This window comes from Pseudorasbora parva, chromosome 5 (genome assembly GCF_024679245.1).
Source record: "Pseudorasbora parva isolate DD20220531a chromosome 5, ASM2467924v1, whole genome shotgun sequence".
NCBI lineage: Eukaryota > Metazoa > Chordata > Actinopteri > Cypriniformes > Gobionidae > Pseudorasbora > Pseudorasbora parva.
The window spans coordinates 42,121,716-42,147,738 of NC_090176.1; the positions used below are offsets into that span (position 1 = coordinate 42,121,716).

The window sequence follows — 26,023 nt, forward strand, 5'->3', positions numbered from 1 at the left end:
TTTTAATGACATAACGTCTAGTTTTTAAGAGAAAAGATGTCCATTAAAACAACATCTCATTATTAAAGGCACAATATGTAATGTTTCAGCATTAAAAATATAAAAGATCACTATATCTATGTTATATATTTTTTAAAGTTGTGTGTTTACATTATCCCGACAGTTCTAATTAACTTCTAAATCCAGAGAAATTAATATTTTAATTCGAAGACACGGACCGTGTCTTTATTTCCGTTATGTCGCCAGTCTTTCACGTCATATCCACGTTTGCGTCTTGCTTCCTGCGGAACTCGGCGGAACCATAGATATCTATGGGCGGAACCGCCAAACTCAAAGAGGAACACTGACAGACAGTATAAGGGGAACCCCCGTATAAAAAAAGTCTGTATGATAATGGATCATGACTACTCTTTGCCTGTACGTTTTGTCAGCTCAACAAAGCGCAAACGTAAGGGTGAAAAAAATGACCCGAGAAGATTTTGGGACAGTAGAAGAAGCAAGAGACGTGTAAACCTTGGAGAAGCCTTTGAAAGATGGCGAAATCTTCGTGACAAGCTCGGACTGCAGAGAGATGCTGATCTCGCTTGTGTTTTAATAAACAGGTCATTTAAGTAACCATTCAGCTAACATAATAATCATATAATCATAACATGCTGTATGTTTGCATATTGCATAGCGATCTTGACCACATTGAGACGCGTTTAGCTGAATACGTAATGTTATACATTTTGTATCGGCTTTTCAAACAGGCGGATTCTCTGTTTTTGGAGACTGAAAGAGCTATTTTTTTAAAAACTGATTCAAAAGTATTTCTATCCGTATATTTGGTGACACGATGATGTCATGTGTAAAACGCAGATGGACGAGCTATTATTGGTTTTATATGTAGCTGGAGAAAGTAACGTTAGCTTCATAAGGTAATATGCCACTATCTTTGTCAATTAATATAAGGTGACCTCACTTTTATCATATGTTAATACTAGCTACATATAATATTGATTTAATAATGATCTACTTATTCATATATCTCCGAGTTCCAAAATAAATGTTTATTAGAATGATTGATGAACGTGGGGAGCGACACAGCGCGTGTTCCAATGAACAACGTATTGCAGGTGCTGGTTCTCTCATTTACTGTTTTATGTTGGTAATGATAAACTAAATTGAAATGTATTTCCGTATTGAACAGTTGATATACAGAATGTTCGACAATCGCGGATGCCATGTCAATATATCTATAATTTGAGTAACTCAAATTATGATGCGCGGTTAATATGTCAACATAGCCTACCAACTTATAGGTATGTTGGCACAGCGACCGCCCGCTCAACATTCTGTCTCGCACATTATCTAACGTTACTGATAAGTTTGTTAAGTAACGGTAGCTTGCTGCTATTTCATTAGATTGACATTACATAAAGTGAAAAGCCGTAACTAAACTTAACAATAATAGAGATGTAATATAACAATCAATTACCTTGTCAGTGAACATGTTTTCTGCTGGAGATGCCAGATTCGCTGGTTGACAGTGGCAATAATGACAACAACTCCCATGAGCCCACGCACTTTCCCGACGTCACCAAAGTACGTCAGTTGTTATTATTTTGAATGAGTGACCCCTAGTGGCCAAAAGTTGCATACTGCACGTTTAAGAGAAAAGATGTCGCTAAAACGACATATCTCGTTATTACAAGAAAAGGATTACGACATATTTGAGTGAAAAAAATTATGTATGGGGCAGCAATGCGTCACCGTAAAAAATATATTTAAAAAATAAACAAAATATTTTAAAATGTAAATATTCTAAAAACATTGAGATTCCATATAATTTAAAATAGATTTATTGTAAAAAATATATATATATATATATCTAAATATATATATATATATATATATATATATATATATATATATATATATATATATATATATATATATATATATATATATATATATATATATATATATATATATATATATATATATATATATATATATATATATAATATTTTTTTTTTTAATATGATTTTTCCCATCTGAATTTGTCATGACAACAAATGGAAAAGTCAGCCAGCTGTCTTCTCATGCTAAATATTGTGCCTTTCGCCCTAACAGCAGGGGCGCATTTTACCCCAAATACCATACTACATATTCTTCCATTAATGAAAAACTGTTGCTTTAATTACCTTAAACAAAACAGAAAATCATCTCAACTTATGTTGATTAACTTTAGTGATTCTCATTTGCTACTTAAATCTACATAAAATATTATAATAATACTAAAAAATCTAATATTAGATTAATTTGTACTGTTGTGCCATAATATTGTGGGATATAATAACCAATTTCTATGTTAATATATTTTAAAATGCAATTTATTCCATGTGATGGCAAAGCAAAAATTTTAGCAGTCATGCAGTCTTTAGTGTCCTTCAGAAATAATTTTAATATGGTTATTAAGTAAGGTTCACACTTGTCATGTTTGGTTCGATTAAAACGAACCCTGGTACGAATACATTTTTTTACTGTCCTTTTTGATCGGTTTAATGCATCCATAATATAGAAACGTGTGTGTGTGTGTGTGTTAGTGTTAATAGAACTATACAAATATTAATATCAGTATAGAGAAATTATGTGTTGGGCCAAATATTGAGCTTATGGTTTCTGAAACGGTTAAACAAAGTACCTTGGACTAGCAAGTATTAACAAGATGCTTATTAAGCAGGCATTTCTTTGACTAGGCTTTTACTTGTGAAGAAAGGCTTAGTCAGTATACCATTACATACTGCTTTGTCATTCTTAAGATCAGTGTATAGATAATATTGATTATTTATGCTATGCTCTACATAACTATAAAAGACAATGATGATCTGAAAGTGGAATATAATAGCAAGAGGAAGACTTAACAAATGGAGAATTTGGAGTAGGGCAATATGATACTGTTGACACATTAAACCTACAGTATTATCTGCAATGCATGCATTTTCTGTGTGATGACAGCTGGAAACATTTACCCAAACCAGATAAGCTGGATTTCATCTACGGTTGAAGATATTAACTCAGTGTGCCAATGCATAAGTAATTTAAGTGTAGTGCAATTAACGGGATCTGTTTGATTTCTGACATTTTTTTCAGCAGCACATCACAAGTTGAGACTCAATCTGCTTCTTGCAGGAAAATCTCAACCGCAGATTAGTTAGTGCCCTATGATTTCTCCCACGAGGTTGAGGGATTTGATCTATCGGCTAATTCCACTCGATGAGAAGTGTCTGTGACATCACAACACTATCCCTCACTTCAATAAAACCTCAGCAGTAAAGGTAAAGCACATGATATCGCTATCTGCTCTTCTCTCAAGGGGGGAGGTACAGAGCTCTGGAGATATTCAAATGTGTGACGTGCCTTTGAATTTCTGCAGGAGCCTTTTTGCAGGATTAAGACTTAAAAGCCTTTAAAGGAGAACCCCTCCAATCATAAAGGTGTGAAAGTGTCAAGCGTTTTGCCAAACATTTCTGCAAGTCTTGGATCCTGTCTATTTTAAAAGCTAATTCGCAGTATTTTGCATTGCTCTGTGTTGCCGAACACATACAGTATGTACATACTTCACATATCTCAGAGGTTTGGGTAGAGATTTTAAAAAATATATTTTTAAAAGTTAAAATAAAGTCTCTCGTGCTCGCCATTTATCTGATCAAAACACAGTAAAAACTGTGATATTGTAAAATATTGTTACAATTTAAGACTTTCTGTTTTAACAAATTATAATACATTGTAATAGACCAGATTCTTTGATCAATACAAAGACTAAAACTTAAGTTATTATCCATTGATAGCTTGCTGAAGAGCCTCTTTTCAAATCTCATTCATGTTAGTGCATATTCGAATAATGAGTGTCAAGACATTTTGCTATGATTTAAGTCATTGGTTCTTGTGTATTTCTTACAAAATTAAGGTAACACTTAAATCACACATTGGATCTCAATTAATGAAATATTACATTTGAACATCTTTATATGAATTATTTAATGTCTTAAGAACAAAATTATGAAAACAGTCAATAGAAACCTAAGTCATCAACACACTGTGGGCTGAATTCAAAATCATAACAAAAATCTATGTAAAAAGCTAAAGTTACTGGCTGATCCAACTTGCATTAAGTTCATCGCTCGAGTTTATATTGGAAGTCTGTATTGCCCCCACATGCCTGTATGCTCCTGATGGCTGTTGGTGTCTTGAGGGATCTCCTCCCAGACCTGGATCAGGACATCAGTGAGCTCCTGGACAGTCTGTGGTGCTACTTGGTGGCTACAGATGCTCCGATACATAATGTCTCAGAGGTTCTCAATTGGATTAAGGTCTGGGGAATGTGAGGGCCAGTCAGTGGCATCAAGTGTGGCATCCCAGTACCTAACAGCAGTAAGGGAACCATTGGCAAGCATGTGGTGGTCTGTGCGACCATCCAAGGATATTCCTCCCCAGACCATTACTGATCCACCGTCAAACCGGTCATGCTGGATGATGTTGCATGCAGCATAACATTCCCCATGGCATCTCCAGACTCTTTCAGGTCTGTCACAGGCTCGGTGTGAATCTGCTCTCATCCGTGAAGAGAAAGGGGTGCCCATGGCGGCCATTCTGGTGTTCTCTGGCAAATGCCAATCGAGCTGCACGTTGCTGAGCTGTGAGCACAGGTCCCACTAGAGGATGTCGGGCCCTCATGCCACCCTCATGAAGTCTGTTTCTGATAGCTTGGTCAGAAACATGCACACCGGTAGCCTACTGGAGGTTATTTTGCAGGGGGCTCCTCCAGTTCCTCCTTGCACAACGGAACAGATACTGGTCCTGCTGCTGGGTTGTTGCCCTTCTACGTCCCTGTCTAGCTCTCCTTGTGTAATGGCCTGTCTCCCAGTATCTCCTCCATGCTTTTGAAACTATACTGGAAGACACCTTTCTTAAGCAGCATGTATGGATGTGCCATCCTAAAGGGAAAATATGACAAATTAAGATATTTTTGATGAAATCTGAGACATCTCTGACCCCTCCTTAGACAGCAATTTAATTACCATTTTCAAGGCCCAGACCATAATGTTATGAAGCAACGAGAATATTTTTTCTACACAAAAAAACAAAGAAAAATAACAACTTTATTCAACAATTTCTTCATGTCTGTCAGTCTCCTACACATTTGACATAGTAAATACAGTCCAGCGCTAATGAGTTATGCCAGCACGCCAGCTTACCATTGGCCGATATTGTTCACGTGAGCACCACGACGCATACATCGAAAGATGCAAATGCAAAAAAATTATTCTCGTCCCTTCATAAAATTAAGGTTGAACCACTGGAGTCACATGGACTATTTCACTATGTTTTTACTACCTTTCTGGACCATTAAAGTGGTCATTAAATAGCCGTCTATAGGGTGGTCAGAGAGCTCTCGTATTTCATCACGAATATCTTAATTTATGTTCTGATAATGAAAAAAGGTCTTACGGGTTTGGTACGACATGAGGGTGAGTGATTAATGACAGAATTTTCATTTTTGGGTAAACTAACCCGTTAAGTGACTTGGTGTTAAACTGTTTATTCATTTTATTTGTTTCCTTTATTTTTTGAGCAGTGTATATAAATGCCATTATTAATTATATTTTATATATATTTTGCACAACCAAACAAGCATATCACACATACATATTTATGTATGTGTGATAAGTTAAACCTATCATATAGCTTCAGGAGGCTTGCAGTATTGCATGTGATTCATTCAATAGTATAATAATAGTTTTATTGTTCTTGTATGGTGCTTTTTATGTCAGTTTTAGAGCTTAACAATACCCCATTCACTTTCATTTTATGGAAAGACACACTGTAAACAACATCCTGCCTAACATCAGCTTTTGTCGTTGAAAGAAGAAAAATAACAATTTAGGTTTTAAACACGACATGAGGTTGAGTAAATTATTTTTAAGATGTTAAAATATTTGTTTAAGAATTGAAGGGCAGTATTGCAGTGTTTTAAAAATGATCCCATATGGAGTTTAACAAAACAAGCATATCAGTTTGTGTTGCTGCAAAGTAGAGCTGCATGATTCTGGATTAATCGAGAATCACAATTGTCTTGTTTAACATAGAGACCATGATCCTGTCACAATAAAATACCTGCAATTTATTAAGTAATATTTAATTTGAATTCATTTTTTTCAGTTTGAATGATTGAATGATTCAATGAATCGTTCATAAAGACATCAAAACTGGATGATGTCCAGTTCAATCAATAATTGAGCGAATCAATAATTTTGAACGAATCTCATGAATTCATTTTTCAATGACAAATAAATGTAAGTCACTTGCAACTACATACTGGTGCAACAGTGTCACTAGCTGCGTTTCCATTACAGATTTGCTAAAATGTCCATTACAGTTTTGCGAAAATGTCCTTTTTCGAATTGCCTGAAAAACCACCTCATGAGAGCGTAAAAACTTTTTTGCGATATATGGGAGTTTTTGTGAAATTGCCGCGTTTCCATTGGGCGTATTTTCAATTCGCAATTTCAATTTGCGCAATTTGAAGGGTAATGGAAACGCGGCTACTGACACACTCTTTATTTGAAGTGACAAGTTACTTTCAAAAGGTGATTTACTCTATTTTGATTGTTACCAAAGACGTTCCTGTTTATATTTGAACTATAAACCCAGTACTTCTGTGACATGAATTATTGTAACACAATAAATATATTGTGGTTGAAAAGACTTTGTGAAGCTGTTTCATAAATTCTACATGAAAACTGCTCTCTCAGGGTCTGCGCCAACGCAGATCTGAATGTTCGCTGTGATCGTCAAATGTTTCATAGACATAGACGAATCCTAGTCATTTCAAAACAAGATCACGTGGGGATTTGAATCGAGATTGTGATCTTTAAATGATAAATCATGCAGATTAATCCTAGTCAAATGGAGTCAGACTGATTGAGATGGACATTTAAGTGTTTGAAATATTTGTAATTTAGCTGTCAATGATCAATAACTGTAATTATGACCACTATAATAAGAAATGTTTTGTGTTCACTTTAAAGGCTACTCTGTGTTTTATAGCAGTGTTTTATAGCATTCTACTGCATAGCTCTGGGCCGAAATACTTGGCTCTGCCCTTTCACAGATTGTGTGAGCGACTTCAGAAGAATCCCACCCATATGTTAAGAACACACACACTGTGAAGGGTATTATGGGACAACTGTCTCCCTCAGGCATAGACACCCAGGTGGAATAGGGGCTTCTGGGGAACTGACTCTTGTCTGAGGCTCAGCACAAACTGCAATATACAAAAGCTGCTCAGCACAAAAGAGGTCAAATAAAGGATATCTATGAAATGGCATTAGCTCTCAATTAATGCCAAGGGCATTTAAAGTATAATGACTCATCTGGGTAATATGCATGTGTCTGGATAGGCTGATACAGCTATTGAAAATTGGCATAGCAGCCTATTATCTTACTGCATGTAGAGCAGAGCTCATTGAGAGGGGTGAGGAAAGGCATCATTGTGTGGCTGAGGATGTTTGGGCCATTTTCACATTAAAATAATAATTTTAACTTTGTAACATTTATTATTATTATTATTATTATTATTATTATTATTATTATTTTGACTTTAGCACAATTAAATCCATTCAGTTATTGTATTTTAATATTTACACTACTGTTAAAAAGTTTTGATATTTTTTATGTTTTAGAAGGAAGTGTCTTATGCTCAACATGGCAATTAAAAAAAAAAATCAAAAATACAGAAAAAATAATAATGTTAATATAAAATGGTTTTCTATTTTTATATATTGTAAAATGTAATTTATTACTGTTATGTTAAAACTATTTTATTTGGGTTTGTTTTTCTGCAGCCATTACTTCACACTTCAGTGTCAGAAATCATTCTAACAATCTGATTTCGTGCTACTTGTTATACATTTTGGAACCTTTTTTATTTTTCGAAACTGTGATGCATTTTATTCAGGATTCTATGAATAGAAAGTTCACAAGAGCAGATTTTATATAAAACAATGTACAACTCTTTCTCACCATCCTTTTTGAATAAAAGATACTTCACCGCTTTTTCACATTAAACTGTTATTCCTTTAACTAAGATGAGTTGATACATACCTCTCTCGTCTGAGTGCGTGAACTTAATCTCTCTGACGCACGGTGACGATCTGATAGCATTTAGCTTAGCCCACTAAGCCCAGTTCATTCACTATGGTACCAAACAGAGATCCCCCATATTGACAGAAATGAGAGAGGTAGGGGGAGACGTGAGGGAGAATTTTTCAGCCAGGACTTTTTACTGCGCCGAGTTGAAGTACTCTCAGAAGTGCTATTCCGCCATACATTATAGTTCTCCTTTTTAATCCGCTTAGAAAAGCACCATGTTTTATGTCACCACACTTGATCGTTCAACTATTCGTGTAACTGTATTTAAATAGGGAAAACGTGGAGGCGTTTGATCTCTTCTAATTTGATCTCTGTTTGGTACCATAGTGAATGAACTGGGCTTAGTGGGCTAAGCTAAATGCTATCAGATCGTCACCGTGCGTCAGAGAGATTAAGTGCACACACTGAGACGAGAGAGGTATGTATCAACTCGTTTTAGTTAAGGGAATAAGATAGTTTAATGTGAAAAAGCAGTGAAGTATCCCTTTAAAACTGAACCCAGACATTTGAACGGTATATTAACAATGAAAAATTCTACAGTATAGTTTAATTGCAATAGGTAATGAAGCTTCTGCACAGTATTTTCACAGATTTAGCTAAAGTCTAGATAAAGTTTTCACTTTTTATTATAAGAGTTTATTAGAGGCAGTCTCAACATTGACACCTTAGTTTTGATGCCTTAAGGATTTGGTCATTTGTGACAATTTCATAATTAATTTAATGTTTCTATTTGTTGTGCTGCATGGGCAAAACAACAGCTAAAAGATCAAGCCTTTGGGAAATATACTGGCATGTGCCATTGTCAAATATTTAATCATTTATATTAATATATTATGTTTTTCAACAAGTGATGAGGTTGCTCTATATTCCTGACACACATTGTCTAATATACAACCCCAAATCAGAAAAAGTTGGGACAGTTTGGAAAACGCAAATAAAAAAAGAAAGTAGTGATTTCTAAATTTACTTTGACTTGTATTTCATTGCAGACAATATGAACACAAAATATTTCATTTTTTGTCTGGTCAACTTCATGTCATTTGTAAATATGCATCCTTTCCTGTCATTCAGACCTGCAACACATTTCAAAAAAAGTTGGGACAGGAGCAATTTAGGTCTAGTAATGAGGTAAAAGGGTTAAATAATGATGTGATTTGAAACAGGTGATGTGAACAGGTGATTGAAATTATGATTTGGTACAAAAGCAGCATCCAAGAAAGATCTAATCCTTTAGGAGCAAAGATGGGCCGAGGATCGCCAGTTTGCCAACAAATACGTGAGAAAATTATTGAAATGTTTAAAAACAATGTTCCTCAAAGAAAGATAGGAAGAGATTTGGATATTTCACATTCAACAGTGCGTAACATAATTACAAGATTCAAGGAATCTGGAGGAATTTCAGTGCGTAAAGGACAAAGTGCGTAAAGCCTAAACTGAACAACCGTGATCTCCGATCCCTCAGGCGGCACTGCATCAAGAATCGTCATTCATCTATAAGCGATATCACCACATGGGCTCAGGACTACTTTGGGCACAATACGTAGTACCACAATACGTAGTTACATCCACAAATGCCAGTTAAAACTGTACTGTGCCAAAAGGAAGCCTTATGTTAACAGTGTCCAGAAGCGCCGTTGACTTCTCTGGGCTCAGAGGCATCTGGGATGGACCATCACACAGTGGAAATGTGTACTGTGGTCAGATGAATCAGTATTCCAGGTATTTTTTGGGAGGAATGGACGCCGTGTGCTCCGGACCAAAGAAGAAAAGACATCCAGACTGTTACCAGCAACAAGTCCAAAAGCCAGGGTCTGTCATGGTATGGGGTTGTGTCAGTGCCCTTGGCAAAGGTAACTTGCACTTCTGTGAAGGCACCATTAATGCTGAAAAGTACATAGAGATTTTGGAGCATAATATGCTGCCTTCAAGAAGATTTATTTTCCAGTGACGTCCATGCATATTTCAACAAGACAATGCAAAACCACATTCTGCACACATTACAAAGTCCTGGCTGCGGAGGAAGAGGGTACGGGTACTTGACTGGCCTGCCTGCAGTCCCGACCTGTCTCCAATAGAGAATGTGTGGCGCATTTTGAAGCGCAAAATGCGACAACGAAGACCCCGTACTGTTGCCCACCTTAAGACTTGTTTGCAGGAAGAATGGGACAAAATTACACCTGAAACACTTCATCACTTGGTGTCTTCAGTCCCTAAATGTCTTTTTAAGTGTTGTGAAAAGGAATGGTAACATTACAAAGTGGTAAATGCCTTACTGTCCCAACTTTTTTTGAAATGTGTTGCAGGTCTGAATGACAGGAAAGAATGCATATTTACAAATGACATGAAGTTGACCAGAAAAAACATGAAATATTTTGTGTTCATATTGTCTGCAATGAAATACAAGTCAAAGTAATTTTAGAAATCACTTCTTTTTTATTTTATTAGCACATTCCATACTGTCCCAACTTTTTCTGATTTGGGGTTGTAATAAAACTTATAATGCTTGTAGTAAATAGCTGTTAAAGAGATTAGATATGCACATAGATTTTAATGTTTCAAGTTGCAAATTGTAATAACTATATTATTGCCCTGCTCTAATCAAATAAATGTAACAAGGCATAAATATATTAATTTATATTGTAAACATTAATATTATGATTTTCTGTAAAGCTGATCTGAAACAATGTGTACTATGAAAAGCGCTATAAAAATGGACTTGACTTGATATTCATTTAAAATATACACAATATTTTTTAAGGCTTAAAGTAAAAAATCACGACTAACCAGAGATTGTAATAGTGAATAAATAAATAAATATATATTTATATACATATATATATATATTTGTCATTTACACATATACAAAGAGTCTCTTGTTTCCTAAATCAAACAGAACTAATACCTAGAAAGTCATCTGTGTGAACAGTAGGGATATTGTATTCTAGATTTGTGACTCAAGGCATGATTATGCAATAATGTCTGCATTTTCAACAGGTTTTTATTGCAGAGAATGAAAAGAGGTGGCAAAGTCAAACAAGCTGGTGTAGATGAAATGCTTTTAAAGGTTCCTCTAAGCTCCTTTGCTGGGTGTTTTTGTATAAGTGACAGCTTCTCACAGCCCTGTCAGACTGTTTCTGCACATAAGCAGTTCTCCTAACATTATGCTTACTGCTTCTTGACTTGTTTTGTTCCTGTGTAATCCCTCCGCACTTGGTCGGCTCCATTCGCTGTGCTCAGGCTGCTGAAACTGCAGCTCGCTTTTAAACCTCGCTCAACTTTTCAAACTGACTTTCAAAGCATCTTGTCATGAGAAAGCAAACCACCATCTCTCACACCGCCACGCCGGCATTATTTTCATTGCCAGCCAAAAAAACGCTTTCATCAGTGTTTTCTTTATTATAGGGTGGCATGCAGTTAGTGATGATTTTAATATTTCTTGGAGAATTTACACCAGATCTATAGTCCTGGTATCACAAATGTGATTGTTCAACAAGACAATCTTATTTACCATTCATTGTTCTTCTCAGTTCTTTTCTTTGTGACTTTTACCTTCTCTTCTTTTACTTTTTAGTTTAAATCAGGTATATTATCTGGGAAGCAGGCTATTATTCCTGACCCTGACGAGAGGGGTCCACTAAGGTCCTATATACACTCTTAAAAAATGCTGGGTTGTTTCAACCCATGCTTGGGTCAAATATGGACAAACCCAAACATTGGTTTAAATGTTTAAAGGGGTCATGAATTGAGAAATAAACTTTTTATTCAGCCTTTGAAATATAAAAGAGTGAGTTACCCTTTGTGATTTAATTTCACAAAGGGCAAGTGAAATTAAATCACTAGTTAATACCACTAACAAGGCTCAAAATAGCCTCACACTAACACGGTGGTATAATGAAGGTCCCTACATGCAAACCAAAGCATTGAGAACATTGTAAGTGTACAAACAGTTTAATAAGAAGAAACTTTATAAACACAGTACATTACGCAGTTACGGACAGGCGCCATCTTGGAAAACAGTCTCAAGTCAAACCACACTGTACTTTTTGTTGTTGTTGTTGGTTTAACTTAAAAAAGTAAGTAACCTGGTTGCCTTAAAATTTGGAGTTTATTGAAATAAGAGGTTTGAGTTGATACAATGAAGGAAATTTGTTTAATAAATAGAAACTCAAAATATTATTGTATGTGAACCACAAAAAATGTGATAAATCATGAAAATAGCATTATTTGACGTTTCACTGCATCATCAGAAATAAAACACACAATTATCCAATATGCTTACAAAACCGTTTAATAATATTTTAATAAAGGTTGTCGAATCTCAAAAAAATGTCATTGTAATAACTCAAAATTTTAATTTCAATAAACTCAAAATGTTAAGGCAACCAGGCCTTAACTTTTTTTCTAAATATTTTTTACAGTGCACGAACGCTGTGCTAAGTGATGAACTTACAAAGTTCTCAATGCTTCGGATTGCATGTAGGGACTCTCATTATGCCACAGTGTTAGTGTGAGGCTATTTTGAGCCTTGTTAGTTGTATTAACTAGCGATTTAATTTCACTTACCCGTTGCCCCATAGACAAGCACTGTAAAAAAATTATTTAGAAAAAGTTACCTGGTTGCCTTAAAATTTTGAGTTCATTGAAATTAACATTTTGAGTTAATACAATGAACATTTTTTGAGATTCGACAACCTTTATTAAAATATTACTAAAAGATTTTGTAAGCATATTGGGTAATAATGTGTGTGTTATTTCTGATGATGCAGTGAAACATGCCAAATTGTGCTATTTTCATGATTTATCACATTTTTTATGTGGTTCAGATACAAACATATTTTGAGTTTCTACTTATTAAACTAATTTTCTTCATTGTATCAACTCAAATTTTTAATTTCAATAAACTAAAAATTTTAAGGCAACCAGGTTACTTACTTTTTTAAGTTAAACCAACAAAAACCACCAAATTTTTTACAGTTTATAAGCTAATCTGTTTTGAGAAATGAAACTTTTTTTTTTGCATGAAAATTTACATTCGATTTTCATGACAACACATCCCGGAGAACGATCTACTCGGTAACCATCTGTTAATTACCCCTAGGGTCATTTCTCACCGGAGTTGTCGTTTAACCGAAGAAGATAAATGCCTGATTCTGTAGCCCCACCCACCAATTTGTGCATGACATATTATAGTTAAATTACATGAATGAATGAAGCAACACAATTTTTTTTTTGTATGTGATACTATTGCATTGTTACAGATCATTTGATATCTATTGATTATGTGTATGTGTCTAACAGAACATAACATGCTGTCACAGCATGCTGGATAATCCTTTATTTTGAGGTGTTGTTGGTTCATTGTGCTGCGATTCGTCATCAGACTCGGACATGTAGCTTTATGGGTTCGCAAACCCCAACGTCCCAGGGCTATGTGTTTTCCAGACGGGATACCAAAAAACGTACCACCGGGCTATCTTAAATAGTGAAATAACATTCCTTTCTTAATGTGTGCTGTTCACGCTCTTGACTTGATATTTGAAAATACAATCGTGGAAGTTTTGATCATGCTGATTTGTATGACTCTGCAGTGAAGCTTGTGTGTGCGTGCATGTGTGTGTCTGTGTTAGTGATGCACGGTTGGCGGTTATGTCCAATGATCGGGCGGGCCAAGTAATAAAAAATAACATTTCAATTAATTGCAGGTGGATGAGAGATAAATCATTGTGTCTGTTTGATAAAGATATTTTGCGAACCCTGTGGGCGATTCATTCCGGTTGCCGTTTCCCCACACGCTTTAAAAACAGTCATTCACAGGGGAGCCAAAGCTCATTAAATATGCAAAGCTTATCCAATCATAGCAGTGGTCTTTTACAGTTTCAAGTCTTCAGTGTGGCAGGCCCATAAAAATTGAGCATTCCATGAGAGACCCTCAAAACCAGGGTAGAAAATAGCCTATTAATTATTTATTATGATGTTTTTGAATGTAAAAACTATGCAAACATTATAATTTGATCTCAGGCAACAGTATAAAAAAATAAAGAGCCAGTTCATGACCCCTTTAAAATACATTTTTATACCTAGTTAGTTGGGTTTGTCCATTTTTGACCCAAACATGTTGAAACAACCTTGTAAATACAGTACAGGACTTTCAGAATGCTATGGCAGATCCATTGGCCTATGTTGTTTATACCGAGCACCACGATACATGTGTGTGATGTTGACGCAGGAGTTAACCAATGGTGAGTCGCCATTCTGCCGTAGTGCAGCGCTCTGAAAGCACTATATTTGCACGGTGTGGGAGACTGGCATGGGTTGTCACTTTTTTTGTTTGTTTTTTGCATACCTCTCTGGGCCTTGAAAAGTGTGAATTAGGCCCAGATCACACCGAACGCGTTTTTCAGGTTCGAAAACGTGAGACACACTGCACTGCCTTTTTTGTTTGGCGTTTTGTCATTCAGAAAAGAGCAGTGCGCTGCAGTTTTTTATGTTGCTAGGAAACCCCCGAATCAGCTGTCCTGTCAGTCTAATCAATGCAACGGTCAACGGAAGACCACCTCTCCATTCATTTGATTGGACAACAGAAGATAAACGCGATGACGTCGGGTGCTTTTTCGCTCAGAGTTGATTTTTTTTCAACTTCATGCGCTCGGAGCGCTCCTTCAAAAACGCGAGGCGCAGCAGGCGGTTAAAACACGAGGCGCCCGGAACGCAAAAGCAGCGCGCATAACGCTCTCTGCCAACCGAAATCCATTCAAAAAAGGCGCCTCTCGCTGCAAAAACACGTTCGGTGTGATCAGGGCCTTACATTGTCTATGGAGGAGTCAGAGAGCTGTCTCTCTCTCTCTCTCTCTCTCTCTCTCTCTCTCTCTCTCTCTCTCTCTCTCTCTCTCTCTCTCTCTCTCTCTCTCTCTCTCTCTCTCTCTCTCTCTCTCTATATATATATATATATATATATATATATATAGTCCACCAGAGGGCACTCCACCTCACACTATTGCCATATCACTACAGACTACACTACCCATAATCCTTTACCCGGACTCATCATCTCAGTGTTTACACCTGTGTTATAAACCTATATAAACCATGTTCATTGTGTCACTCATTGCTAAGTCTTGTTTTGTTTACTCTGCATTTCTGAGCTGTTTGCCTGTCTCTCCTGTCCTGTTTGCCCGATTGGACTGAATACCCGTAATGACCTCGTATCTGTTTGTTAACTACAAGTGTGGATTACCCCTTTCAATAAAGGAGCCTTTGGATCCTCTACCTGTTTCTCTCAGAGCGGTCATTCCTGGTATTCAGTGCCTTTTGGACATAACATCTAGTAAATCATCTTCAAAAGAAATTTAAAAGAAACCAACTCAGTTTTGTGTGTGATCATAATAGATTGATGTAAAAAAGCTTGGGTAAATTAATTTAACATTCTCGATTCCATCTTTCAAACTTTAGTTAGTGTGTAATGTTGCTGTTTGAGCATAAATAATACCAGTAAAATTATAAAGCTCAAAGTTCAATGCCATGCGAAATATTTTATTTAACAGAAGTTCCCTTTTAAAGCCTACAGCGAACGGCCGGTTTGGACTACAGCAGGAAGTGTAGGGATGTAATGACGTCACTAGAACCGTTTGTTGACTAACCCTCCGCCCACAAGAACACGCAAAAAAAGGGGCCGTGGTCTTGTTTCTCTCCCACGAGTAGAGGAGCACGCATTCAGCGCTTGCATCTCCCCGTTATGGTAAGAGGCGGGACCTTTCCGGGCAAAGTGCGCTAAGCTGCTGTCCAATCACAACACGGGAAGCGCTGGCCCAATAAAACTGTTTTTTTTTTTTTTTACAAGCGAAACATGAACTCGTTATATTGCACACTGTAAACCTTTATCAAAGCTTCGAAAACATGCAAAGAATGGTACCTTTAAACAAAATAAATTAAATAATTTAAAAACGAGATTTTTTCCACCCTGCAAAGAACAAACAAACAACAGTTTAAAATACTTGTGCTTCTAATTTATGCATATTTTGTATATTTTCTTAGACAAATCATGTCCAACTCATGTCATATCATGAGAAAAAATATATATTATGTTTGATTTGTAGCCTACTTGCTTCTCACGCATAATCTTAAATTCTTTGTTTTCAGGTAAAAATTATTAAAAAAATTATACTCCAATAAATGTTAAATGTCAGAATTATCAGTATTTTATTTTTATTTTTAAATTGTTGTAAAAAAAACTGCTTAACAGGGTGGACAAAGTAAAAACTGGGTATAGTGGTGTAGAGAATGAATGGATGATTTCTTATCTCTGTTTGCACTGGATTTTGATTGAAAACAATATGTCAAACATTACCAAAGAACTTTATATACACTACTTCTTCATACTGAGGTTAACCAAATTAAATGCTGTGCATTTACTGAATGAGCATTGTGCCACTGTACGTCCGACTGATTGCACCCTACCTTATCTCTTTATTCTTTTTACAATTGTTTTAGTTTACCTTTGTTCTTATCTCTGGTTATTGTTTATTTTATATGTTCTTTTGAGTTGAATATGACGAGTGAAAACTGGGTTTGATGGAAATAGTAAGTTTGACAATAAGGTTTGAGTATGTGTAAATCTGTGGAGGGTATGATGAGTGAGTAAGGGTTTTAACAAGAAGGTTACTGAGTAAAAATCAGGGAATAGTGATTAAAATGGATGTTATGAACGTGTTTGAGAAATAAATGAATGAGAGGTGTTCTAATTAAGATGGTACATGTATGTAGGCAGTAAACTGAAGAATGTTTATTTTTATATCAGACCTTTATTGTGGATCTGACCATTTTATTTTATTTTATATTATTTTTTTAATTTTTAAAAAAAAAAACTGAAAAAAACTGATATACTCAAAAATGTAAATTTCTCTTTGAAAAGTATTTATCATGAAAATTGGGTAGGAAAATTTGTGATATATGGTGGTTCAAAATATTTTGGTGGTTAATATTGTTTAACATATTAAGGCATTAAGATCATGATCTTTACTGGGGACACAAGAGAAGCTCGTCTATAGTGCTTCTGAACCGGGGAGCAAAAACAATGCTAAATTCAAGTAATAATACCCAACTAACCATGTAATCACACATAATTGGTGTAGTTCTCATATGCTCATATTATCATCATGTTTTTCTTCTGACAGCCATTCGTTGCACACTTCCGGGGGGTCCTGGCCAGCCAAACATCTGTCATTGAGATGAATGGGAAAGCTAACGGATAGCTTTCTCTAGGTATTATAAACTTCCTCGGGTCCACCCATAAAAATTTCATCCTAGGCCCTGTGAATTCAAGCGACAGCCCTGGCTGAAATTAATGGAGACGTTTGATTGATTAGACCCGCATTTCAGAGAGATTCCTTTGCAAATCAATGGCTGCCTGCATGTAAGCGTTAATGAAATTGCACACCGGCAGAAGTGAGCCGACTTTTTCCATGACTGAGTTAAGAGTCTGCACTTTCTCTAAAAGCCCTGTGGAGATCTTTCCCCCATTTAGCGTCTCCATCAAAATGTCATTTGATTCTAAAATTTTACAGCCAGTGAAGTGTCTCCAAGCTGATTCATTTATTTATTAGTAAATGAAAGTAATGAAACGCTTAAACACATTTCAATAGCGCTGTTTTTGTGCTGCTCTGGCTTTATTGCCTTCTGTGTGCCCCACAAAGATTTACTTATTTGATTAATGCATTAGGGGCTTTTACAATATTTAGCAAAGCTTGGACCCTCTTAATTTATAACCCTCCGGCTAAATGAAAATGGAAAAATATCTGCTTTCCTCTCAGGCTTGATATTATGTTTTGAAGCACAATGTTGAAAGGGCTGCAATTCATTATTAATGCTCACAATATAAATAGTTTAGATCTTATTAATATTTCATTTTTGTTAGAAAAAACATTTGAGTGACTGCTACAGTATTGAGAAAATTGTAAATATATTATAAAGACTGCTCGCCTGAAATAGCGCCGTAGGAAAAGCAAAATGTAAACATGCGTGTGCCATATGCGTTTGTCTTTTGATAATTCCTGCTTCACTCGTCGAGTGTAATATATATATAACAAAGGACTCTGACGTCTGTGTTAAATATGCTCTTGCATCATGGTGTGGTGCATGTGCCTAGCGTGTGTATGGCCGTCTCTCTGGGCTGTGTGTCGAAAGGAGATAACGTATGTGTTTTATGGATCTGTTGAGCACTGTAACCACCATCAAGCGGAGCTCTTTAATCTCACCGGTCTGCGTTTGCTCGCCATCGCGTTGGGACAGACCTTGAGTAGGGGTCAGGTGATAATCTGTAAACGCCGGGATGTGGGACCCTGAGAAAGCGAAAAAGGAATAGAAGCTTTTAGAGATCATTAAACATTAATACAGTGTGATTTGTGTGTCAAGCCCTTATGCTGAATTTCAGTCTACATCATTATAGAATTTCATCTCGGGGACCCTCTGAAGTGGCTCCATGTCAAACAGGAGATCAGATTGTAAGCGCCTTTAGAGGAACTGATTAACTTCTGGTTTGCACAATCGCTCACAGGCTGAGGACTGAAGTGTTTTATCTTGCATCGGTTTGAAGCCCCTTAATAAATGGGCCAAATTGGTTTTTGGACCAGCTAAGTCCAGACTGGGTAAATATTGAACTGCCAATATATTAGGCTACATGCGGAGAAGTCTGCATGTTCCCTTTTTTCCCCAAGAGGGGTCATCAAACTGGAAAATGATTGACAGTAGGTGTCAGTAGTTTATTTTGCCAGTAGATGGCAGTCTTCCCCAAGTACTGTAAATTGTGTTTTAGTTCACTGACAGGTCAAGTGTCTGAGTTGTTGATATAGTGCTTAGGGGATAGTATATTAATGGCTAGTCAGACTAAATATGTCTCAATAGTTATATTATTGTTTGATCCTTTGGTGAGGAGACAGAAACAATGATTACTGTTGTAACTTGCTGAATGAATATAAAATGTGTGGTCATAATTGTGTTTAGGGGCATTTTATGCAAATTTGAAGGTGGCTAATCCAATCAAATGTAGTGTGAACTAACCATTTTTTGATAGATGTCATATATTTGATAAACACTTCTATGTCACACAGAGCCAGAAACCAAATTCATCACCATCTTGTTAAACAATGTAAAACTTGACCATTAGAGGGAGCACTTTTCTCTCTCACACACACACGTACTGAGAAATGGCTCATTGTTTTTTTGTTTCTTTTGTTTTTTTGAAGGATTTCTCATTGCTTGGAGTTGAAGGCTGGATTTGGCAGCAGTCACAGACGTAAGAGATGCTCACAATTACAATAATATGTAGAAAAAAATCTCTACAAGCTAATTTTTTATGCAGTTTTGTATGTTAGACATGGAATGAGAGTCTGGAACAATACATATCATTCCTGTCATGCTTTACCTTTTGATCTTATATAACTTGATGTAATTTATGACCTAATTTCATTAAAATTTATAACAGACAAATAGAAATGAAGACTTCAAGTCTTGCAAAAACAATGCAATATTATATAATAATATACATTAAATAAACAATTTGTTTATATTAAACGTATCCCTCCAAGTTTGGCTTGAAATATTTCTAGTAGATAATAAAACCTGAAATACACATGAAATATTTCCTAATAAATTGCCAGGTTTTGTTTCCCCAAGCACCCAAGGACATGACAGAAATAACAGCATCTGCTGTTAAAAGTTCTATTAAATGATCCTACATCACAAGAAATGCAAATATGTATTGTTAAAGGCACTGCCCAAATAAATGGAATGGAACATTTATTTATGACTTAATATAATATATAAATGTTTTTCTTGTCACTGTCTTTCTTGCAGAATCTTGGTTCGGAGCAGAGCAGAAGATACCCTTTAAATTCAAATTAAAAAAGAAACCTCCTGTACAGAGAAACAGTAAGGAGTTGCTCAGGTAATGCATTCAATTCATCCGATTTATTCTGTGAATCAATGGATTTCTGAATGTTTTCTCACACACTGCATCTGTTTTATAAGGTGAGGTACACTGGACAGACGGAACTCTCTCAAGTCGTCTGGAAGTGTGACGGCACGTGGTCACATGACCTGGAAGAGAAAACCCAAGAGACTTCTGGGATCCCTCTCTGGTTAGTGACACCATTTCATGCATTTATGAATCTAATAACATGGCAACATTTTTGTTTTGGTTAAACCCCCCAAAAGTGGTGCATCTACAGAAATGTTAGATGCATCACCAGAAGCTAATGCTTTTGGCCATTTTTTTTTTTTTTTTTTTACACAATGTTCCCGTTTAAGGATTCAGTTAACCGTGAGATGAGTAAATCAGCGCACATATGGCTTGTGCGATTTCACCCGTGCTCTTGAGGCAAACCCCCTTTCGCTACACAGAGACTCTGATGTGGAGACGGTGGAACGTATGGCAGCCTCGCATGACTGACAAACGTGGCTTAAACTGACATGACGACACAGTGTTGTTTTGATTTGCCCTTCTGCCTGCAGAATGGGCCGGTTATCAACCTGGAAAGAAGTCTAAAGGCTGATGAACTGATCCGCACAGCGGCACAGCTGCGCTCTCTTCCCCTCTTCGTCTGTCCAATCTCCCCATTTATGTCCTGAGATCCACAACTTTCTGCAACTCTGGTGAGTACGGTGCCCTTTCTTTGTCTGTTGTGCCTAGAACTTCTTCTAATCCTTATAATCTTGCTGAACTGGTTCTTGCAGGTTCCTCTTTGGCCCATTTTTGAGCAGGAAATGTCAGTATGGGAAATGGGATGACCTTTTGCGTTGGCAATCTATTGATGAATAAGCATCCATTCAGCTGGGAGCTTTCGCTGACTGTTGTAGGCCTTGAAGTGTGTGGGCTTATTTCTGCGCTGAATTCAAAAGCACAGAAGCTCTGAGCATGCCGTATGAATTGATTTTTTTTTCCCCTCCCTCCATTGAATGTTATGAGCATGTTTCTGGAGGAGGGAGTCATTTGCAGCAGTATGGGAAAGTTTGACTGTGATATATTTAGCCGGTGTGACGTGAGACTTTCCTGCTGACTGTGCTTGCGGTTCAGGGCCTGGTTGATTCTGATTGAGCGAATGCAGTAGAAATTAGGCTAACTCTCGTAATGAATATTAATGGTGGATGTGTGTGTTTTTGCATCTGTCGCCATGGGTAGCTCCAAAGGTTTCCGGCGTCTCGCTGCACACGATGTTGCGTCATGGTTATATCCTTCTCGCCGACCTGTCTCAGAAACCTCAGAGGGAACTCTCAAGGGAGTTTTTGTCCTTTGTCATCGCAAGTAGTTTTGCCACATTGGCAGCTTTTGCTCAAGGGCGATCAGCAAAGGGACTGCAAAACAGAGCATTAAAAATAACTTGCGCGAACCGTCGAGAGCTTGTGTCACACGCTGGCTCGTGTTGGTGGCAAAAGGGGATGGCGAAGCTTTTTCACGATGCGAGAGAGCTCACCCTGACAGGCCTTGCTTAGATGTTGAGAAATGCTTAGAGTTAGATGGTAGACACATTTAACCAGTACTGACACATTATATGACCAAATCTCTTCATTCAGGGTTCGTAAAGGGGTCATATAATGCCATTTTTGTACAAGTTAATATGATTCTTTAGTGTCTAAACGAAAACTTTGTGTACATTAATTAAAATTATCCCTAGTATTGTAGGGGTGACCCCGAATAGTCGACGATTTGATGCATCAATATGCGGATTCGACCACCGATCTCACTGTCGAATCTTCACGGGTGTTATGAAACGAGGATCATACCATTTTGGCAATATGGGGGTGCTCAATATTATGCAGAATTTTTTTTTGACAGTAACAGACGCCGTTATAAACCATCTACAAAAGTAAGCTTAGTGTAGTGTTACCACGTTAACTTTATCACCAGCATACACAGTTTGTAATAACACAATAACCATAACATTGAAAGCATGCCATAATGTAAACTTGTAAACTTTACCCTGTAAACGTTAGCCGCATTCATCGTGAAGCGTGCAAGCGTTTTGCAAAGATCAATATAAAGGTTAATAAAATCTAACTACTCTACAAACACTCTAAGAACGAGGTGTGTTCAGGCGCATTGTTGGCTATTTGCTATTTTGAGCCAACAAAAACCTGGTCAAAAGCGCAGTATTTTTGTGTTATTTAAAGGCCCCATTAGCGGTTATAGTTGGGTGCACAACATGCATACTCTTAGCTTATTACACACACACGAACGCACAGCAACAAACAAACTTTTATTAAATACTAAAATAAAAAGGCTTCCTCTGGAGAAGCATTCAGTCTTTCCATTCACAAATTCCCGCACGTAAATAGGGAATCCGCCATGGCGCGAACGCAACTGACTTTTAAAGGGAATGGGAGACCGTCGCTCACAGACCGTTTTTTTCATCGTTAAACTAGCAAAAATGGTTTCAGACACGCCTAATTGCACTTGCACCATGCGCTCAGATCTTTAAAGGATAACTAAACCCTATAACAACTTTTTTTGTTAATGATCTGCAAGACTTGGGCTTTATTAGTGCCATTTATTGATTTGAGTAAAGGTTTTGACATTTGGGTATAAAGTGTTTTATTCTACAATATATGGTGTAAAAACGAGTGCTACCCTTTTAAGGTTGACTGGTCGCTCCTGCAGTTGAATTTTATCAATGAATGTTGTTGGCCATCTTCCATTGACGTATGTTGGCTCTTCCAACGGCTCAATACCACGCTCATGGCGTGAGCTCACCACGCCCGTCGGCATCAGGAGTTAACGCAGTTTAAGCCAGTGCCAATTCACCCTCCTCCACTTCAGGTAAAGGTGGGGGAGAACAGTCCTCTATTTCAGAAGACTGATCTGTGCAAAACTTCTGGCGTCACTCCAGTCATTCTCCATCTTTGCGAGTCTGACAGCTGTCAATCAATCCGCCACTGTGGGTCTCAGATACACGCCCCCCATTCGGCCCCGCCCTCGGCTCGTCTCTCCGCTGGGCTCGGCGCACTTTTCCAGCATTTTTCAAATATAGCCAGTGGGTAGATTTAGGCTGTGAACAGGGGTTTAGTTACCTTTTAAAGGGGTGGTTGCGTGTGATTTCACTTTTTTAACTTTAGTTAGTGTGTAAAGTTGCTGCTTGAGCATAAACAGTATCTGCAAAGTTACAGCACTGAAAGTTCAATGCAAACGGAGATATTGTCTTTTAAAGTTATGGCAGTTTATTGCCTACAAAAACGGCGGGTTTGGACTACAACGAGCTTCTTCACAGGTTGGTGACATCATAAACCCTTTGCTAGTCACCGCAGATTTGACTTCTGCCCGTATGGTGAGGGGCGTGGCGTTTACGGACAACCTGTGCTTGGCACTTCAGCCAATAAAAATACATGAAACTACATTTGGCCATCTAACCAATCTAAGACCATTGCGTTTTTCGGAGGGATGGGCTTCATAGAAGCAGGAAGCAAAAGAGCCATTTAAAGGACAGTGGAGACAGCGGTGTGGAATAAAGGTCAAATATAAGAATAGCATTTTTTTTAAACAAAGAAGTATTAAGACTGTTATATTATATTATACTGCGCCCCATAAACACAACCAAGCCTAGAAAAAAAACACGGGACCACCGCTTTTAAATAGGGTCTTGAGTGCACCGGAAGGGCTGCCCATTTTGTATAGTTTCTGCTTGCTGTTTAATAATTATCTGAAACATAGTAAACTAGCAGCTTTAATAGCAATGAAAAGATTTATCTAGAACTCTGCCATGGAAACTAGCATGTATAAGCCATAATTAAACAATTTGATAATAAATAAAAAAGTTATTTATTCTGATTGATTTAAGTAATTTATTAGTTAAATTATATATAAAAAACGTATAAAAAAAAACTTTTTTGTGAAGGGAAAAAAGCCCCTGGGTATCAATTGCATGTGGCGGCTTAATGGAAAAGTTAATTTCTGACCCTGGCATGGGGTAACGTCTGGCAGTTCCAGTTTGTACTTTGGTGTAAATTGCCGGAATGAAAAAATAAACTTGATTGACTGGTTATCCAATGAGATTAATGGCATAGGAGGCAAAGCTTAGTGACCAAATTTTGTATTCCAAAAGTTTGTCTCTGGCACTGCCACCTTTTAAAATTTCTGTCAGATTTACTGGACACTTTTATATTTAACATTGTCTCCTCCCATTGATGTATGTTAATCCATTGCTACACAGTGGAATTCTGAGGGTCACAGACAGTATTTTTACACAGTGATAAGCCTAGACATGTTCTTGACAGGTTTCCAGTGATTCACTTGTAAAATGTTTTACAACAAGATTAGATTTTTTTTCTTCCCTGTCTGAACACAGAGCTGTGGTTTCTGACAGGGTCGACATGTCCATAATTTTCCTCAATCGTGACAGCAGTTCAGAATGTTCTCCTGTCTCCTTTTTTACATTTTCTCTTTGAAAATCGAGGTTGCTTGGAAATAATATATGAAACATGGCTCAAAAGACTACTCTGCACGGTCCAGGGAGGATGCATGAGGTGGCTTGTGGATAGTTAGCATGCTGGAGCGCTTCCAGTCTCGGCTGCATGCTTTGGCTTTTCGGGTATTTTGGCTGAAATGATGCTCTTGTCATCTGGGCGCACATTAAAGGCAAGCCCATCTGTGACTGCGGGATGAGTGAATGCAGGGCACACGCAGATTACTTTTATTAACATCTCAGTGCCACCATTATCGGCTCAGTTGGGGACTGGAGTCCCCTGTTTGTCATAGTTAATGTTTCCAGTGCAGTTAATGCCTGACTTATGGACTATTTCACCCATGTTTAAGACCGACTCCGTCTGGTGTGTTGTGTGGTTGTGACTCTAATTTGTCATTCTTAAGTATTCATATATTCATATATTCATATTGCACAGCTTGAGCACATTCACTTGTGTTTGTTTGTGTGTGCTTGGATACTTTTTCCTCTCTTGCATGCACATCTACAAATTTCGTAACTCATTGAACTTCTCTAAATCTACGGCGGTGACAATGCAACTTATGTAAACATCACCACAATTCAATATATATTCAAGCTCACTGAAATGGCAGCCACAGAACACATTTGCATGAGCAGAGTGCAATGATTCCTTGATAAGTCCATCATAAACTTTTTTTCAGTCATTTTAAATCAAAAGCATTCTATAATTGGCTCATGAAATGAATGGCAAATTGACCTAATTATTAAGATGTCAGTATTTCACCCTTGAGATTTTTAAGTGATGCATGTTTGAACCAACCACAGAGAGGATGTGCAAGAACATGCCCAGTCATAAAAACCCCACATTACAGCTTGATGATCAAGGCTTCCCTCTGTACTCTCACGTGGCTCGACTGTAAGGATTTATGATTTTCTGATTTCTTTTGATCAATAAAAAAAAATCTATAATTAATCATGATTTAAAAAGGTTTCAATGTTCTTGTACTGTAATGATTTCACAGTCACACTCCAAATTTATGTAGAAACAACTTAAAGCGCCATATCACCCTGTAGCCCAAGACTGGTTTCCCACTGAAGCTAAGCAGGGCTGAGCCTGGTCAGTACCTGGATGGGAGACCAACTGGCAAAACTGGGTAGCTGCTGGTAGAGGTGTTAGTGGGGCCAGCAGGGGGTGCTCACCCTGTGGTCTGTGTGGGTCCTAACATCCCAGTATAGTGATGGGGACATTATACTGTCAAAGAACACCGTCTTTCAGATGAGATGTTAAACCGAGGTCCTGACTCTCTGTGGTCATTAAAAATCTCAAGCTGTCCTTCGATAAAGAGTAGGGGTGTAACCCCGGCATCCTGGCCAAACTTGCCCATTGGCCTCTGTCCATCATG

At 37.3% G+C, this 26,023-nt stretch overlaps 1 protein-coding gene across 9 annotated transcripts in view; it reads left to right on the forward strand.

Annotated features, from left to right (window-relative positions):
• pcbp3 (poly(rC) binding protein 3) overlaps positions 1-26,023 on the forward strand; it is an 87,380-nt gene that overhangs the window by 20,166 nt on the left and 41,191 nt on the right. For all 9 annotated transcript variants that reach the window (XM_067444406.1, XM_067444408.1, XM_067444407.1 and 6 more), the window contains exons 3-6: positions 19,434-19,483; positions 20,044-20,134; positions 20,218-20,327; positions 20,701-20,841. The gene's annotated coding sequence lies outside the window, so the exon portion shown is untranslated. The remainder of the gene's footprint in view (positions 1-19,433; positions 19,484-20,043; positions 20,135-20,217; positions 20,328-20,700; positions 20,842-26,023) is intronic.